Genomic DNA, 20,446 nt, shown 5'->3' with positions numbered 1-20,446 from the left:
AAAATATTCCCCTAAGAAATGGGACACCACTACTACACCGTTACACGTCATTATACGTCGTCGCCTACGTCACAGGAGATGCGCCGATGTTTATCACAAACTTCCAAGATGCACAGGACTTGTTTTCTGTGGTGTTGTATTAACACGTTGGAGGTACAGACCTATGTTTGTCCTATTTTGACCTATTTATTTATTTACTGTGTGAAACTGTGTGAAATACGACATTGTGTGGAGTTCATGTGCGTTCAACTCATAAATACGATCTTTACGAGATGACTTGAACGCACCAATAGCTTGTGTGCTTTGTTCGGGGGAGAAGAGATTTTTTTACAAACGTTTCTTTGAAGGAACTGACCGTAAATATGAACACAAGATTGAATGTAACATAAAGCAAATCATTATTTGTCGTTAAAATACTTATTAAAGTCAACAATTCTTACATTTATGGTCAAATTTTTTGCTTGGGCAGCCATTTTGCGTCTGTAGCTGGTGTATGCAGTGACACTTCTCATACCCCTTCGTTTGAAGTGTGGTCCCGAAAAATCTTCGTTTGAAGGGCTATCTGGCCCTTCCCCTTAGCCCTTCCCCTCCAACCAGAAGAGAATCGAGACAGCCCTACCCCTCCACGTGCACGAGCAAAACAGAGGGGAAGGGGTAAGTGAAGGGGTAAGGGGTAGAATTGGGATTGGCCCTTAATATTGATCAAACAACAAAATAAAAAGAGAAAAGCATTCACTGCTGTTTAATAGCTTTAATAAGGATTCATTCTATTTAATTTATACAAATAAATATATCTGCTTGAAAGAATAAAGAATGACATATGTAAGTTAAAGACTGCATAATCATTCATTGGAGGAAAAAAAAGACTGTTCTTTTAGAAGTTTAAGATATTATTTTGTGTCACAGTGCTAAATCTGTGTCTGTGTTGCAAGTTCAAACTTTAAAAATTATTTCTATTAACAGGTTAATAGATGTTTTCTACGGGAATATAATGGGTTTGGAAATTTTAGAGAAATTCTAAATTGAATTACAAAAGCATTACAATTGAACTAAACCCATTCTATTTTAGTCGACTAAATCTACTGTAGATTTAGTCGACTAAAATCTTATTGTATTTAGTCGACTAAAATCTTATTGTATTTAGTCGACTAAAACTAGACTAAAACTATTGTATCTTATTGTATTTAGTCGACTAAAACTAGACTAAAACTAAAACAATTCAGATGACTGAAATATGAATAAAACTAAAATGGCATTTTAGTCAAAAGACTATGACTAAAACTAAATCAAAATTTGCTGTCAAAATTAACACTGGTGTGGGGATGGAGCTTACCTGGCACCAGTTTAAAGAAATATATTTTCGAGTTTTTGCTTTTTATTGTGATAGGAAAATATGTGATTAAAAAAAGTAATCGAGCCGGGACTTGAACTTGTTTCACCTAAAAATCATCAGCTCTCAAAGTCAGTGCATTGACCACTAGGCTGTGGAGGCCTAATTATTTGCAATACTTTGATAGATATTAGAAGATCCTCCTTGTGTAAGAAATACAGGGGGAACGGATTCCGACGGCTGTGTCTTTGCCGTCGGATTCTGTTCCCCCTGTAAAAAAAAACAGCTGTCGGAATCCGTTCCCCCACTCCCATTATGAGAGGCGTTGTAGTGGCTTAAAAAAATCTTATTTTATTTTGTGTGGGGATGGAGCTTACCTGGCACCAGTTTAAAGAAATATATTTTCGAGTTTTTAACTTTTATTGTGAAAGGAAAATATTGGATTTTAAAAAAGCCAGCGAGCCGGGACTTGAACTTGGGTCACCTAAAAATATTTGGCTCTAAATGTCAGTGCCTGGACCACTAGGCTGTGGCAACCTTGGAAATAAAGCACTTTGATGGATATTAGAAGATCCTCCTTGTGTAAGAAATACGGATACGGAACGGATTTCGACGGCTGTTTTTTGGATTTAAAAAAAGCCAGCGAGTCGGGATTTGAACTTGTGTCTCCTAAAAATCTTCATATAGTGGTCCAGGCACTGACATTTTAGAGCCAAAGATTTTTAGTTGACCCAAGTTCAAGTCCCGGCTCGCTGGCTTTTTTTATCCAATATTTTCCTTTCACAATAAAAGGTAAAAACTCGAAAATATATTTCTTTAAACTGGTGCCAGGTAAGCTCCATCCCCACACAAAATAAAATAAGATTTTTTTAAGCCACTACAACACCTCATAATGGGAGTGGGGGAACGGATTCCAACAGCTGTTCATTTTACAGGGGGAACAGAATCCGACGGCCAAAAAACAGCCGTCGAAATCCGTTCCCCCTGCATTTTTTACACAAGGAGGATCTTCTAATATCTATCAAAGTGCTTTGAATTCCAAGGTTGCCACAGCCTAGTGGTCCAGACACTGACATTTAGAGGTATAGATTTTTAGGTGACCCAAGTTCAAGTCCCGGCTCGCTGGCTTTTTTTAATCCAATATTTTCCTTTCACAATAAAAGGTAAAAACTCGAAAATATATTTCCTTAAACTGATGCACTTATTTAAAGAGCTGTCCTGTAGCTCAAACAGTAGAGCATTGGTGCTTGCAATGCTAAGGTCATAGGTTCGATTCCAAGGGAAAGCAGAAACCGAAAACAATACAAAATGTGTACCATGAAATTCAAACTACGTTGCTCTGGATCAACAATCTGCCAAATGCTTAAATGTAAACGATGACAGTTAACCTCTATCCTCAAACTAAATACTATCAACCTTTATTCAAGCCACTACATCAACACCTCTCATAATGGGAACGTATTCCGACATATGTTTTTTTGCCGTCGGATTCTTTCCCCCCTGTATTTCTTACACAAGGAGGATCTTCTAATATCTATCAAAGTGCTGCTAATTAATAGGCCCCCACAGCCTAGTGGTCAATGCACTGACTTCAAGAGCGGATGATTTTTAGGTGACACAAGTTCAAGTCCTGACTTGTGGACTTTTTTTGATCCCATTCTTTAATATCATAGAAAAAGACAAAAACTCTAAAATATATTTATTTTACACTGGTGCCATGTAAGCTCCATCCCACACAAAATATAATAAGCTTTTTTAGGCCACTACATCCACACCTATCATAATGGGAGTGGGGGAACGGATTCCGACAGCTGTTTTTTTTTACAGGGGGAACAGAATCCGACGGCAAAGAAACAGCCGTCGGAATCCGTTCCCCCTGTATTTCTTACACGAGGATGATCTTCAGATATCTATCAAAGAATTGAAAATAATTAGGCCTCCACAGCCTAGTGGTCAATGCACTGACTTTGAGAGCTGATGATTTTTAGGTGAAACAAGTTCAAGTCCCGGCTCGATTACTTTTTTTGATCACATATTTTCCTATCACAATAAAAGGCAAAAACTCGAAAATATATTTCTTTAAACTGGTGCCAGGTAAGCTCCATCCCCACACAAAATAAAATAAGATTTTTTAAGCCACTACAACGCATCTCATAATGGGAGTGGGGGAACGGATTCCGACAGCTGTTTTTTTTTACAGGGGGAACAGAATCCGACGGCCAAAAAACAGCCGTCGAAACCCGTTCCCCCTGCAGTTTTTACACAAGGAGGATCTTCTAATATCTATCAAAGTGCTTTCAATTCCACGGTTGCCACATCCTAGTGGTCCAGGCACTGACATTTAGAGCCAACGATTTTTAGGTGACCCAAGTTCAAGTCCCGGCTCGCTGTCTTTTTTTAATCCAATATTTTCCTTTCACAATAAAAGGTAAAAAAATCGAAAATATATTTCTTTAAACTGGTGCAAGGTAAGCTCCATCCCCACACAAAATAAAATAAGATTTTTTAAGCCACTACAACACCTCATAATGGGAGTGGGGGAACGGATTCCAACAGCTGTTTATTTTACAGGGGGAACTGAATCCGACGGCCAAAAAACAGCCGTCGAAATCCGTTCCCCCTGCATTTTTTTACACAAGGAGGATATTCTAATATCTATCAAAGTGCTTTGAATTCCAAGGTTGAGACAGCCTAGTGGTCCAGACATTAAGAGCTGAAGTTTTTTAGGAGACACAAATTCAAATCCCGGCTCGCTGGCTTTTTTTATCCAATATTTTCCTTTCAAAATAAAAGGTAAAAACTAGAAAATATATTTCTTTAAACTGGTGCCAGGTAAGCTCCATCCCCACACAAAATAAAATAAGATTTTTTTAAGCCACTACAACGCCTCTCATAATGGGAGTGGGGGAACGGATTCCGACAGCTGTTTTTTTTTTACAGGGGAAACAGAATCAACGGCCAAAAAACAGCCGTCGAAATCCGTTCCCCCTGCAGTTTTTACACAAGGAGGATCTTCTAATATCTATCAAAGTGCTTTGAATTCCACGGTTGCCACATCCTAGTGGTCCAGGCACTGACATTTAGAGCCAACGATTTTTAGGTGACCCAAGTTCAAGTCCCGGCTCGCTGGCTTTTTTTAATCCAATATTTTCCTTTCACAATAAAAGGTAAAAAAATCGAAAATATATTTCTTTAAACTGGTGCAAGGTAAGCTCCATCCCCACACAAAATAAAATAAGATTTTTTTAAGCCACTACATCGTCTCTCATAATGGGAGTGGGGGAACGGATTCCGACAGCTGTTTTTTTTTACAGGGGGAACAGAATCCGACGGCCAAAAAACAGCCGTCGAAATCCGTTCCCCCTGCATTTTTTACACAAGGAGGATCTTCTAATATCTATCAAAGTGCTTTGAATTCCACGGTTGCCACAGCCTAGTGGTCCAGGCACTGACATTTAGAGCCAACGATTTTTAGGTGACCCAAGTTCAAGTCCCGGCTCGCTGGCTTTTTTTTATCCAATATTTTCCTTTCAAAATAAAAGGTAAAAACTCGAAAATATATTTCTTTAAACTGGTGCCAGGTAAGCTCCATCCCCACACAAAATAAAATAAGATTTTTTTAAGCCACTACAACACCTCATAATGGGAGTGGGGGAACGGATTCCAACAGCTGTTTATTTTACAGGGGGAACAGAATCCGACGGCCAAAAAACAGCCGTCGAAATCCGTTCCCCCTGCATTTTTTACACAAGGAGGATCTTCTAATATCTATCAAAGTGCTTTGAATTCCAAGGTTGAGACAGCCTAGTGGTCCAGACATTAAGAGCTGAAGATTTTTAGGAGACACAAGTTCAAATCCCGGCTCGCCGGCTTTTTTTTAATCCAATATTTTCCTTTCACAATAAAAGGTAAAAACTAGAAAATATATTTCTTTAAACTGGTGCCAGGTAAGCTCCATCCCCACACAAAATAAAATAAGATTTTTTTAAGCCACTACAACGCCTCTCATAATGGGAGTGGGGGAACGGATTCCGAGAGCTGTTTTTTTTTTACAGGGGAAACAGAATCCGACGGCCAAAAAACAGCCGTCGAAATCCGTTCCCCCTGCAGTTTTTACACAAGGAGGATCTTCTAATATCTATCAAAGTGCTTTGAATTCCACGGTTGCCACAGCCTAGTGGTCCAGGCACTGACATTTAGAGCCAACGATTTTTAGGTGACCCAAGTTCAAGTCCCGGCTCGCTGTCTTTTTTTAATCCAATATTTTCCTTTCACAATAAAAGGTAAAAAAATCGAAAATATATTTCTTTAAACTGGTGCAAGGTAAGCTCCATCCCCACACAAAATAAAATAAGATTTTTTTAAGCCACTACATCGTCTCTCATAATGGGAGTGGGGGAATGGATTCCGACAGCTGTTTTTTTTTACAGGGGGAACAGAATCCGACGGCCAAAAAACAGCCGTCGAAATCCGTTCCCCCTGCATTTTTTACACAAAGAGGATCTTCTAATATCTATCAAAGTGCTTTGAATTCCAAGGTTGCCACAGCCTAGTGGTCCAGGCACTGACATTTAGAGGTATAGATTTTTAGGTGACCCAAGTTCAAGTCCCGGCTCGCTGGCTTTTTTTAATCCAATATTTTCCTTTCACAATAAAAGGTAAAAAAATCGAAAAATATATTTCTTTAAACTGGTGCAAGGTAAGCTCCATCCCCACACAAAATAAAATAAGATTTTTTTAAGCCACTACATCGTCTCTCATAATGGGAGTGGGGGAACGGATTCCGACAGCTGTTTTTTTTTACAGGGGGAACAGAATCCGACGGCCAAAAAACAGCCGTCGAAATCCGTTCCCCCTGCATTTTTTACACAAGGAGGATCTTCTAATATCTATCAAAGTGCTTTGAATTCCAAGGTTGCCACAGCCTAGTGGTCCAGGCACTGACATTTAGAGGTATAGATTTTTAGGTGACCCAAGTTCAAGTCCCGGCTCGCTGGCTTTTTTTAATCCAATATTTTCCTTTCACAATAAAAGGTAAAAAAATCGAAAATATATTTCTTTAAACTGGTGCAAGGTAAGCTCCATCCCCACACAAAATAAAATAAGATTTTTTTAAGCCACTACAACACCTCATAATGGGAGTGGGGGAAGGATTCCAACAGCTGTTTATTTTACAGGGGGAACAGAATCCGACGGCCAAAAAACAGCCGTCGAAATCCGTTCCCCCTGCATTTTTTACACAAGGAGGATCTTCTAATATCTATCAAAGTGCTTTGAATTCCAAGGTTGAGACAGCCTAGTGTCAGACATTAAGAGCTGAAGATTTTTAGGAGACACAAGTTCAAATCCCGGTTCGCCGGCTTTTTTTTAATCCAATATTTTCCTTTCACAATAAAAGGTAAAAACTAGAAAATATATTTATTTAAACTGGTGCCAGGTAAGCTCCATCCCCACACAAAATAAAATAATTTTTTTTAAGCCACTACAACGCCTCTCATAATGGGAGTGGGGGAACAGATTCCGACAGCTGTTTTTTTTTACAGGGGAAACAGAATCCGACGGCCAAAAAACAGCCGTCGAAATCCGTTCCCCCTGCAGTTTTTACACAAGGAGGATCTTCTAATATCTATCAAAGTGCTTTGAATTCCAAGGTTTCCACAGCCTAGTGGTCCAGGCACTGACATTTAGAGCCAACGATTTTTAGGTGACCCAAGTTCAAGTCCCGGCTCGCTGGCTTTTTTTAATCCAATATTTTCCTTTCACAATAAAAGGTAAAAAAATCGAAAATATATTTCTTTAAACTGGTGCAAGGTAAGCTCCATCCCCACACAAAATAAAATAAGATTTTTTTAAGCCACTACAACGCCTCTCATAATGGGAGTGGGGGAACGGATTCCGACAGCTGTTTATTTTACAGGGGGAACAGAATCCGACGGCCAAAAAACAGCCGTCGAAATCCGTTCCCCCTGTATTTTTTACACAAGGAGGATCTTCTAATATCTATCAAAGTGCTTTGAATTCCAAGGTTGCCACAGCCTAGTGGTCCAGACATTAGGAGCTGAAGATTTTTAGGAGACACAAGTTCAAATCCCGGCTCGCTGGCTTTTTTTAAATCCAATATTTTCCTTTCACAATAAAAGGTAAAAACTAGAAAATATATTTCCTTAAACTGATGCACTTGTTTAAAGAGCTGTCCTGTAGCTCAAACAGTAGAGCATTGGTGCTTGCAATGCTAAGGTCATAGGTTCGATTCCAAGGGAAAGCAGAAACCGAAAACAATACAAAATGTGTACCATGAAATTCAAACTACTTTGCTCTGGATCAACAATCTGCCAAATGCTTAAATGTAAACGATGACAGTTAACCTCTATCCTCAAACTAAATACTATCAACCTTTATTCAAGCCACTACATCAACACCTCACCCCAAAACGTCACATACTGACGCGTCTTGACCATTCGGCAACATACGACGAAAAAGGTACCCTTTAACGTCCATATGAGACGCACACATAAGCGCACCAGCAGCGCCTTCTAGCGGTACCCTACCGCATAACTAAACCCAACCATTCCCGAATCGTCACATATGGACGTTAAAGGGTACCTTTTTCGTCGTATGTTGCCGAATGGTCAAGACGCGTCAGTATGTGACGTTTTGGGTTGAGACTGTGTTATAATGGGAACGTATTCCGACATATGATTTTTTGCCGTCGGATTCTTTCCCCCCTGTATTTCTTACACAAGGAGGATCTTCTAATATCTATCAAAGTGCTGCTAATTAATAGGCCCCCACAGCCTAGTGGTCAATGCACTGACTTCAAGAGCGGATGATTTTTAGGTGACACAAGTTCAAGTCCTGACTTGTGGACTTTTTTTGATCCCATTCTTTAATATCATAGAAAAAGACAAAAACTCTAAAATATATTTATTTTACACTGGTGCCATGTAAGCTCCATCCCACACAAAATATAATAAGCTTTTTTAGGCCACTACATCCACACCTATCATAATGGGAGTGGGGGAACGGATTCCGACAGCTGTTTTTTTTTTTACAGGGGGAACAGAATCCGACGGCAAAGAAACAGCCGTCGGAATCCGTTCCCCCTGTATTTCTTACACGAGGATGATCTTCAGATATCTATCAAAGAATTGAAAATAATTAGGCCTCCACAGCCTAGTGGTCAATGCACTGACTTTGAGAGCTGATGATTTTTAGGTGAAACAAGTTCAAGTCCCGGCTCGATTACTTTTTTTGATCACATATTTTCCTATCACAATAAAAGGCAAAAACTCGAAAATATATTTCTTTAAACTGGTGCCAGGTAAGCTCCATCCCCACACAAAATAAAATAAGATTTTTTTAAGCCACTACAACGTCTCTCATAATGGGAGTGGGGGAACGGATTCCGACAGCTGTTTTTTTTTACAGGGGGAACAGAATCCGACGGCCAAAAAACAGCCGTCGAAATCCGTTCCCCCTGCATTTTTTACACAAGTAGGATCTTCTAATATCTATCAAAGTGCTTTGAAATCCAAGGTTGCCACAGCCTAGTGGTCCAGGCACTGACATTTAGAGGTATAGATTTTTAGGTGACCCAAGTTCAAGTCCCGGCTCGCTGGCTTTTTTTAATCCAATATTTTCCTTTCACAATAAAAGGTAAAAAAATCGAAAATATATTTCTTTAAACTGGTGCAAGGTAAGCTCCATCCCCACACAAAATAAAATAAGATTTTTTAAGCCACTACAACACCTCATAATGGGAGTGGGGGAACGGATTCCAACAGCTGTTTATTTTACAGGGGGAACAGAATCCGACGGCCAAAAAACAGCCGTCGAAATCCGTTCCCCCTGCATTTTTTTACACAAGGAGGATATTCTAATATCTATCAAAGTGCTTTGAATTCCAAGGTTGAGACAGCCTAGTGGTCCAGACATTAAGAGCTGAAGATTTTTAGGAGACACAAGTTCAAATCCCAGCTCGCTGGCTTTTTTTTATCCAATATTTTCCTTTCACAATAAAAGGTAAAAACTAGAAAATATATTTATTTAAACTGGTGCCAGGTAAGCTCCATCCCCACACAAAATAAAATATTTTTTTTTAAGCCACTACAACGCCTCTCATAATGGGAGTGGGGGAACAGATTCCGACAGCTGTTTTTTTTTACAGGGGAAACAGAATCCGACGGCCAAAAAACAGCCGTCGAAATCCGTTCCCCCTGCAGTTTTTACACAAGGAGGATCTTCTAATATCTATCAAAGTGCTTTGAATTCCAAGGTTTCCACAGCCTAGTGGTCCAGGCACTGACATTTAGAGCCAACGATTTTTAGGTGACCCAAGTTCAAGTCCCGGCTCGCTGGCTTTTTTTAATCCAATATTTTCCTTTCACAATAAAAGGTAAAAAAATCGAAAATATATTTCTTTAAACTGGTGCAAGGTAAGCTCCATCCCCACACAAAATAAAATAAGATTTTTTTAAGCCACTACAACGCCTCTCATAATGGGAGTGGGGGAACGGATTCCGACAGCTGTTTATTTTACAGGGGGAACAGAATCCGACGGCCAAAAAACAGCCGTCGAAATCCGTTCCCCCTGTATTTTTTACACAAGGAGGATCTTCTAATATCTATCAAAGTGCTTTGAATTCCAAGGTTGCCACAGCCTAGTGGTCCAGACATTAGGAGCTGAAGATTTTTAGGAGACACAAGTTCAAATCCCGGCTCGCTGGCTTTTTTTAAATCCAATATTTTCCTTTCACAATAAAAGGTAAAAACTAGAAAATATATTTCCTTAAACTGATGCACTTGTTTAAAGAGCTGTCCTGTAGCTCAAACAGTAGAGCATTGGTGCTTGCAATGCTAAGGTCATAGGTTCGATTCCAAGGGAAAGCAGAAACCGAAAACAATACAAAATGTGTACCATGAAATTCAAACTACTTTGCTCTGGATCAACAATCTGCCAAATGCTTAAATGTAAACGATGACAGTTAACCTCTATCCTCAAACTAAATACTATCAACCTTTATTCAAGCCACTACATCAACACCTCACCCCAAAACGTCACATACTGACGCGTCTTGACCATTCGGCAACATACGACGAAAAAGGTACCCTTTAACGTCCATATGAGACGCACACATAAGCGCACCAGCAGCGCCTTCTAGCGGTACCCTACCGCATAACTAAACCCAACCATTCCCGAATCGTCACATATGGACGTTAAAGGGTACCTTTTTCGTCGTATGTTGCCGAATGGTCAAGACGCGTCAGTATGTGACGTTTTGGGTTGAGACTGTGTTATAATGGGAACGTATTCCGACATATGATTTTTTGCCGTCGGATTCTTTCCCCCCTGTATTTCTTACACAAGGAGGATCTTCTAATATCTATCAAAGTGCTGCTAATTAACAGGCCCCCACAGCCTAGTGGTCAATGCACTGACTTCAAGAGCGGATGATTTTTAGGTGACACAAGTTCAAGTCCTGACTTGTGGACTTTTTTTGATCCCATTCTTTAATATCATAGAAAAAGACAAAAACTCTAAAATATATTTATTTTACACTGGTGCCATGTAAGCTCCATCCCACACAAAATATAATAAGCTTTTTTAGGCCACTACATCCACACCTATCATAATGGGAGTGGGGGAACGGATTCCGACAGCTGTTTTTTTTTTTACAGGGGGAACAGAATCCGACGGCAAAGAAACAGCCGTCGGAATCCGTTCCCCCTGTATTTCTTACACGAGGATGATCTTCAGATATCTATCAAAGAATTGAAAATAATTAGGCCTCCACAGCCTAGTGGTCAATGCACTGACTTTGAGAGCTGATGATTTTTAGGTGAAACAAGTTCAAGTCCCGGCTCGATTACTTTTTTTGATCACATATTTTCCTATCACAATAAAAGGCAAAAACTCGAAAATATATTTCTTTAAACTGGTGCCAGGTAAGCTCCATCCCCACACAAAATAAAATAAGATTTTTTTAAGCCACTACAACGTCTCTCATAATGGGAGTGGGGGAACGGATTCCGACAGCTGTTTTTTTTTACAGGGGGAACAGAATCCGACGGCCAAAAAACAGCCGTCGAAATCCGTTCCCCCTGCATTTTTTACACAAGTAGGATCTTCTAATATCTATCAAAGTGCTTTGAAATCCAAGGTTGCCACAGCCTAGTGGTCCAGGCACTGACATTTAGAGGTATAGATTTTTAGGTGACCCAAGTTCAAGTCCCGGCTCGCTGGCTTTTTTTAATCCAATATTTTCCTTTCACAATAAAAGGTAAAAAAATCGAAAATATATTTCTTTAAACTGGTGCAAGGTAAGCTCCATCCCCACACAAAATAAAATAAGATTTTTTAAGCCACTACAACACCTCATAATGGGAGTGGGGGAACGGATTCCAACAGCTGTTTATTTTACAGGGGGAACAGAATCCGACGGCCAAAAAACAGCCGTCGAAATCCGTTCCCCCTGCATTTTTTTACACAAGGAGGATATTCTAATATCTATCAAAGTGCTTTGAATTCCAAGGTTGAGACAGCCTAGTGGTCCAGACATTAAGAGCTGAAGATTTTTAGGAGACACAAGTTCAAATCCCAGCTCGCTGGCTTTTTTTTATCCAATATTTTCCTTTCACAATAAAAGGTAAAAAAAATCGAAAATATATTTCTTTAAACTGGTGCCAGGTAAGCTCCATCCCCACACAAAAAAAATAAGATTTTTTTAAGCCACTAAAACACCTCATAATGGGAGTGGGGGAACGGATTCCGACAGCTGTTTATTTTACAGGGGGAACAGAATCCGACGGCCAAAAAACAGCCGTCGAAATCCGTTCCCCCTGTATTTTTTACACAAGGAGGATCTTCTAATATCTATCAAAGTGCTTTGAATTCCAAGGTTGAGACAGCCTAGTGGTCCAGACATTAAGAGCTGAAGATTTTTAGGAGACACAAGTTCAAATCCCGGCTCGCCGGCTTTTTTTTTAATCCAATATTTTCTTTTCACAATAAAAGGTAAAAACTCGAAAATATATTTCTTTAAACTGGTGCCAGGTAAGCTCCATCCCCACACAAAATAAAATAAGATTTTTTTAAGCCACTACAACGTCTCTCATAATGGGAGTGGGGGAACGGATTCCGACAGCTGTTTTTTTTTACAGGGGGAACAGAATCCGACGGCCAAAAAACAGCCGTCGAAATCCGTTCCCCCTGCAGTTTTTACACAAGGAGGATCTTCTAATATCTATCAAAGTGCTTTGAATTCCACGGTTGCCACAGCCTAGTGGTCCAGGCACTGACATTTAGAGCCAACGACTTTTAGGTGACCCAAGTTCAAGTCCCGGCTCGCTGGCTTTTTTTTATCCAATATTTTCCTTTCAAAATAAAAGGTAAAAACTCGAAAATATATTTCTTTAAACTGGTGCCAGGTAAGCTCCATCCCCACACAAAATAAAATAAGATTTTTTTACGCCACTACAACGTCTCTCATAATGGGAGTGGGGGAACGGATTCCGACAGCTGTTTTTTTTACAGGGGGAACAGAATCCGACGGCCAAAAAACAGCCGTCGAAATCCGTTCCCCCTGTATTTTTTTACACAAGGAGGATATTCTAATATCTATCAAAGTGCTTTGAATTCCAAGGTTGAGACAGCCTAGTGGTCCAGACATTAAGAGCTGAAGATTTTTAGGAGACACAAGTTCAAATCCCAGGTCGCTGGCTTTTTTTTATCCAATATTTTCCTATCACAATAAAAGGTAAAAACTAGAAAATATATTTCTTTAAACTGGTGCCAGGTAAGCTCCATCCCCACACAAAATAAAATAAGATTTTTTTAAGCCACTACAACGCCTCTCATAATGGGAGTGGGGGAACGGATTCCGACAGCTGTTTTTTTTTTTACAGGGGGAACAGAATCCGACGGCCAAAAAACAGCCGTCGAAATCCGTTCCCCCTGCAGTTTTTACACAAGGAGGATCTTCTAATATCTATCAAAGTGCTTTGAATTCCACGGTTGCCACAGCCTAGTGGTCCAGGCACTGACATTGAGAGCCAACGATTTTTAGGTGACTCAAGTTCAAGTCCCGGCTCGCTGGCTTTTTTTTATCCAATATTTTCCTTTCAAAATAAAAGGTAAAAACTAGAAAATATATTTCTTTAAACTGGTGCCAGGTAAGCTCCATCCCCACACAAAATAAAATAAGATTTTTTTAAGCCACTACAACGCCTCTCATAATGGGAGTGGGGGAACGGATTCCGACAGCTGTTTTTTTTTACAGGGGGAACAGAATCCGACGGCCAAAAAACAGCCGTCGAAATCCGTTCCCCCTGCAGTTTTTACACAAGGAGGATCTTCTAATATCTATCAAAGTGCTTTGAATTCCAAGGTTGCCACAGCCTAGTGGTCCAGGCACTGATATTTAGAGGTATAGATTTTTAGGTGACCCAAGTTCAAGTCCTGGCTCGCTGGCATTTTTTAATCCAATATTTTCCTTTCACAATAAAAGGTAAAAAAATCGAAAATATATTTCTTTAAACTGGTGCAAGGTAAGCTCCATCCCCACACAAAATAAAATAAGATTTTTTAAGCCACTACAACACCTCATAATGGGAGTGGGGGAACGGATTCCAACAGCTGTTTATTTTACAGGGGGAACAGAATCCGACGGCCAAAAAACAGCCGTCGAAATCCGTTCCCCCTGCATTTTTTTACACAAGGAGGATATTCTAATATCTATCAAAGTGCTTTGAATTCCAAGGTTGAGACAGCCTAGTGGTCCAGACATTAAGAGCTGAAGATTTTTAGGAGACACAAGTTCAAATCCCAGCTCGCTGGCTTTTTAAAAATCCAATATTTTCCTTTCACAATAAAAGGTAAAAACTAGAAAATATATTTCTTTAAACTGGTGCCAGGTAAGCTCCATCCCCACACAAAATAAAATAAGATTTTTTTAAGCCACTAAAACACCTCATAATGGGAGTGGGGGAACGGATTCCAACAGCTGTTTATTTTACAGGGGGAACAGAATCCGACGGCCAAAAAACAGCCGTCGAAATCCGTTCCCCCTGTATTTTTTACACAAGGAGGATCTTCTAATATCTATCAAAGTGCTTTGAATTCCAAGGTTGTGACAGCCTAGTGGTCCAGGCACTGACATTTAGAGGTAAAGTTTTTTAGGTGACCCAAGTTCAAGTCCCGGCTCGCTGGCTTTTTTTTATCCAATATTTTCCTTTCACAATAAAAGGTAAAAACTCAAAAATATATTTCTTTAAACTGGGGCCAGGTAAGCTCCATCCCCACACAAAAAAATAAGATTTTTTAAGCCACTACAACGCATCTCATAATGGGAGTGGGGGAACGGATTCCGACAGCTGTTTATTTTACAGGGGGAACAGAATCCGACGGCCAAAAAACAGCCGTCGAAATCCGTTCCCCCTGTATTTTTTACACAAGGAGGATCTTCTAATATCTATCAAAGTGCTTTGAATTCCAAGGTTGAGACAGCCTAGTGGTCCAGACATTAAGAGCTGAAGATTTTTAGGAGACACAAGTTCAAATCCCGGCTCGCCGGCTTTTTTTTTAATCCAATATTTTCTTTTCACAATAAAAGGTAAAAACTCGAAAATATATTTCTTTAAACTGGTGCCAGGTAAGCTCCATCCCCACACAAAATAAAATAAGATTTTTTTAAGCCACTACAACGTCTCTCATAATGGGAGTGGGGGAACGGATTCCGACAGCTGTTTTTTTTTACAGGGGGAACAGAATCCGACGGCCAAAAAACAGCCGTCGAAATCCGTTCCCCCTGCAGTTTTTACACAAGGAGGATCTTCTAATATCTATCAAAGTGCTTTGAATTCCACGGTTGCCACAGCCTAGTGGTCCAGGCACTGACATTTAGAGCCAACGATTTTTAGGTGACCCAAGTTCAAGTCCCGGCTCGCTGGCTTTTTTTTATCCAATATTTTCCTTTCAAAATAAAAGGTAAAAACTCGAAAATATATTTCTTTAAACTGGTGCCAGGTAAGCTCCATCCCCACACAAAATAAAATAAGATTTTTTTACGCCACTACAACGTCTCTCATAATGGGAGTGGGGGAACGGATTCCGACAGCTGTTTTTTTTACAGGGGGAACAGAATCCGACGGCCAAAAAACAGCCGTCGAAATCCGTTCCCCCTGCATTTTTTTACACAAGGAGGATATTCTAATATCTATCAAAGTGCTTTGAATTCCAAGGTTGAGACAGCCTAGTGGTCCAGAAGATTTTTAGGAGACACAAGTTCAAATCCCAGCTCGCTGGCTTTTTAAAAATCCAATATTTTCCTTTCACAATAAAAGGTAAAAACTAGAAAATATATTTCTTTAAACTGGTGCCAGGTAAGCTCCATCCCCACACAAAATAAAATAAGATTTTTTTAAGCCACTACAACGCCTCTCATAATGGGAGTGGGGGAACGGATTCCGACAGCTGTTTTTTTTTACAGGGGGAACAGAATCCGACGGCCAAAAAACAGCCGTCGAAATCCGTTCCCCCTGCAGTTTTTACACAAGGAGGATCTTCTAATATCTATCAAAGTGCTTTGAATTCCAAGGTTGCCACAGCCTAGTGGTCCAGGCACTGACATTTAGAGGTATAGATTTTTAGGTGACCCAAGTTCAAGTCCTGGCTCGCTGGCATTTTTTAATCCAATATTTTCCTTTCACAATAAAAGGTAAAAAAATCGAAAATATATTTCTTTAAACTGGTGCAAGGTAAGCTCCATCCCCACACAAAATAAAATAAGATTTTTTAAGCCACTACAACACCTCATAATGGGAGTGGGGGAACGGATTCCAACAGCTGTTTATTTTACAGGGGGAACAGAATCCTACGGCCAAAAAACAGCCGTCGAAATCCGTTCCCCCTGCATTTTTTTACACAAGGAGGATATTCTAATATCTATCAAAGTGCTTTGAATTCCAAGGTTGAGACAGCCTAGTGGTCCAGACATTAAGAGCTGAAGATTTTTAGGAGACACAAGTTCAAATCCCAGCTCGCTGGCTTTTTAAAAATCCAATATTTTCCTTTCACAATAAAAGGTAAAAACTAGAAAATATATTTCTTTAAACTGGTGCCAGGTAAGCTCCATCCCCACACAAAATAAAATAAGATTTTTTTAAGCCACTACAACGCCTCTCATAATGGGAGTGGGGGAACGGATTCCGACAGCTGTTTTTTTTTTACAGGGGGAACAGAATCCGACGGCCAAAAAACAGCCGTCGAAATCCGTTCCCCCTGCAGTTTTTACACAAGGAGGATCTTCTAATATCTATCAAAGTGCTTTGAATTGACGGTTGCCACAGCCTAGTGGTCCAGGCACTGACATTTAGAGCCAACGATTTTTAGGTGACCCAAGTTCAAGTCCCGGCTCGCTGGCTTTTTTTTATCCAATATTTTCCTTTCAAAATAAAAGGTAAAAACTCGAAAATATATTTATTTAAACTGGTGCCAGGTAAGCTCCATCCCCACACAAAATAAAATAAGATTTTTTTAAGCCACTACAACACCTCATAATGGGAGTGGGGGAACGGATTCCAACAGCTGTTTATTTTACAGGGGGAACAGAATCCGACGGCCAAAAAACAGCCGTCGAAATCCGTTCCCCCTGCATTTTTTACACAAGGAGGATCTTCTAATATCTATCAAAGTGCTTTGAATTCCAAGGTTGAGACAGCCTAGTGGTCCAGACATTAAGAGCTGAAGATTTTTAGGAGACACAAGTTCAAATCCCAGCTCGCTGGCTTTTTAAAAATCCAATATTTTCCTTTCACAATAAAAGGTAAAAACTAGAAAATATATTTCTTTAAACTGGTGCCAGGTAAGCTCCATCCCCACACAAAATAAAATAAGATTTTTTAAGCCACTACAACGCCTCTCATAATGGGAGTGGGGGAACGGATTCCGACAGCTGTTTTTTTTTACAGGGGGAACAGAATCCGACGGCCAAAAAACAGCCGTCGAAATCCGTTCCCCCTTCAGTTTTTACACAAGGAGGATCTTCTAATATCTATCAAAGTGCTTTGAATTCCAAGGTTGCCACAGCCTAGTGGTCCAGGCACTGATATTTAGAGGTATTTTTAGGTGACCCAAGTTCAAGTCCTGGCTCGCTGGCATTTTTTAATCCAATATTTTCCTTTCACAATAAAAGGTAAAAAAATCGAAAATATATTTCTTTAAACTGGTGCAAGGTAAGCTCCATCCCCACACAAAATAAAATAAGATTTTTTAAGCCACTACAACACCTCATAATGGGAGTGGGGGAACGGATTCCAACAGCTGTTTATTTTACAGGGGGAACAGAATCCGACGGCCAAAAAACAGCCGTCGAAATCCGTTCCCCCTGCATTTTTTTACACAAGGAGGATATTCTAATATCTATCAAAGTGCTTTGAATTCCAAGGTTGAGACAGCCTAGTGGTCCAGACATTAAGAGCTGAAGATTTTTAGGAGACACAAGTTCAAATCCCAGCTCGCTGGCTTTTTTTTATCCAATATTTTCCTTTCACAATAAAAGGTAAAAAAAATCGAAAATATATTTCTTTAAACTGGTGCCAGGTAAGCTCCATCCCCACACAAAATAAAATAAGATTTTTTTAAGCCACTAAAACACCTCATAATGGGAGTGGGGGAACGGATTCCAACAGCTGTTTATTTTACAGGGGGAACAGAATCCGACGGCCAAAAAACAGCCGTCGAAATCCGTTCCCCCTGTATTTTTTACACAAGGAGGATCTTCTAATATCTATCAAAGTGCTTTGAATTCCAAGGTTGTGACAGCCTAGTGGTCCAGGCACTGACATTTAGAGGTAAAGTTTTTTAGGTGACCCAAGTTCAAGTCCCGGCTCGCTGGCTTTTTTTTATCCAATATTTTCCTTTCACAATAAAAGGTAAAAACTCGAAAATATATTTCTTTAAACTGGGGCCAGGTAAGCTCCATCCCCACACACACAAAAAAAAAGATTTTTTTTTAAGCCACTACAACGCATCTCATAATGGGAGTGGGGGAACGGATTCCGACAGCTGTTTATTTTACAGGGGGAACAGAATCCGACGGCCAAAAAACAGCCGTCGAAATCCGTTCCCCCTGCATTTTTTACACAAAGAGGATCTTCTAATATCTATCAAAGTGCTTTGAATTCCAAGGTTGCCACAGCCTAGTGGTCCAGGCACTGACATTTAGAGCCAACGATTTTTAGGTGACCCAAGTTCAAGTCCCGGCTCGCTGGCTTTTTTTTATCCAATATTTTCCTTTCAAAATAAAAGGTAAAAACTCGAAAATATATTTCTTTAAACTGGTGCCAGGTAAGCTCCATCCCCACACAAAATAAAATAAGATTTTTTTACGCCACTACAACGTCTCTCATAATGGGAGTGGGGGAACGGATTCCGACAGCTGTTTTTTTTACAGGGGGAACAGAATCCGACGGCCAAAAAACAGCCGTCGAAATCCGTTCCCCCTGCATTTTTTTACACAAGGAGGATATTCTAATATCTATCAAAGTGCTTTGAATTCCAAGGTTGAGACAGCCTAGTGGTCCAGACATTAAGAGCTGAAGATTTTTAGGAGACACAAGTTCAAATCCCAGCTCGCTGGCTTTTTAAAAATCCAATATTTTCCTTTCACAATAAAAGGTAAAAACTCGAAAATATATTTCTTTAAACTGGTGCCAGGTAAGCTCCATCCCCACACAAAATAAAATAAGATTTTTTTAAGCCACTACAACGCCTCTCATAATGGGAGTGGGGGAACGGATTCCGACAGCTGTTTTTTTTTTACAGGGGGAACAGAATCCGACGGCCAAAAAACAGCCGTCGAAATCCGTTCCCCCTGCAGTTTTTACACAAGGAGGATCTTCTAATATCTATCAAAGTGCTTTGAATTGACGGTTGCCACAGCCTAGTGGTCCAGGCACTGACATTTAGAGCCAACGATTTTTAGGTGACCCAAGTTCAAGTCCCGGCTCGCTGGCTTTTTTTAATCCAATATTTTCCTTTCAAAATAAAAGGTAAAAACTCGAAAATATATTTCTTTAAACTGGTGCCAGGTAAGCTCCATCCCCACACAAAATAAAATAAGATTTTTTTTAAGCCACTACAACACCTCATAATGGGAGTGGGGGAACGGATTCCAACAGCTGTTTATTTTACAGGGGGAACAGAATCCGACGGCCAAAAAACAGCCGTCGAAATCCGTTCCCCCTGCATTTTTTACACAAGGAGGATCTTCTAATATCTATCAAAGTGCTTTGAATTCCAAGGTTGAGACAGCCTAGTGGTCCAGACATTAAGAGCTGAAGATTTTTAGGAGACACAAGTTCAAATCCCAGCTCGCTGGCTTTTTAAAAATCCAATATTTTCCTTTCACAATAAAAGGTAAAAACTAGAAAATATATTTCTTTAAACTGGTGCCAGGTAAGCTCCATCCCCACACAAAATAAAATAAGATTTTTTTAAGCCACTACAACGCCTCTCATAATGGGAGTGGGGGAACGGATTCCGACAGCTGTTTTTTTTTACAGGGGGAACAGAATCCGACGGCCAAAAAACAGCCGTCGAAATCCGTTCCCCCTGCAGTTTTTACACAAGGAGGATCTTCTAATATCTATCAAAGTGCTTTGAATTCCAAGGTTGCCACAGCCTAGTGGTCCAGGCACTGATATTTAGAGGTATAGATTTTTAGGTGACCCAAGTTCAAGTCCTGGCTCGCTGGCATTTTTTAATCCAATATTTTCCTTTCACAATAAAAGGTAAAAAAATCGAAAATATATTTCTTTAAACTGGTGCAAGGTAAGCTCCATCCCCACACAAAATAAAATAAGATTTTTTAAGCCACTACAACACCTCATAATGGGAGTGGGGGAACGGATTCCAACAGCTGTTTATTTTACAGGGGGAACAGAATCCGACGGCCAAAAAACAGCCGTCGAAATCCGTTCCCCCTGCATTTTTTTACACAAGGAGGATATTCTAATATCTATCAAAGTGCTTTGAATTCCAAGGTTGAGACAGCCTAGTGGTCCAGACATTAAGAGCTGAAGATTTTTAGGAGACACAAGTTCAAATCCCAGCTCGCT

This window comes from Phoxinus phoxinus, assembly GCF_949152265.1.
Source record: "Phoxinus phoxinus genome assembly, chromosome: 8".
NCBI lineage: Eukaryota > Metazoa > Chordata > Actinopteri > Cypriniformes > Leuciscidae > Phoxinus > Phoxinus phoxinus.
This window is presented reverse-complemented; position numbering follows the sequence as displayed.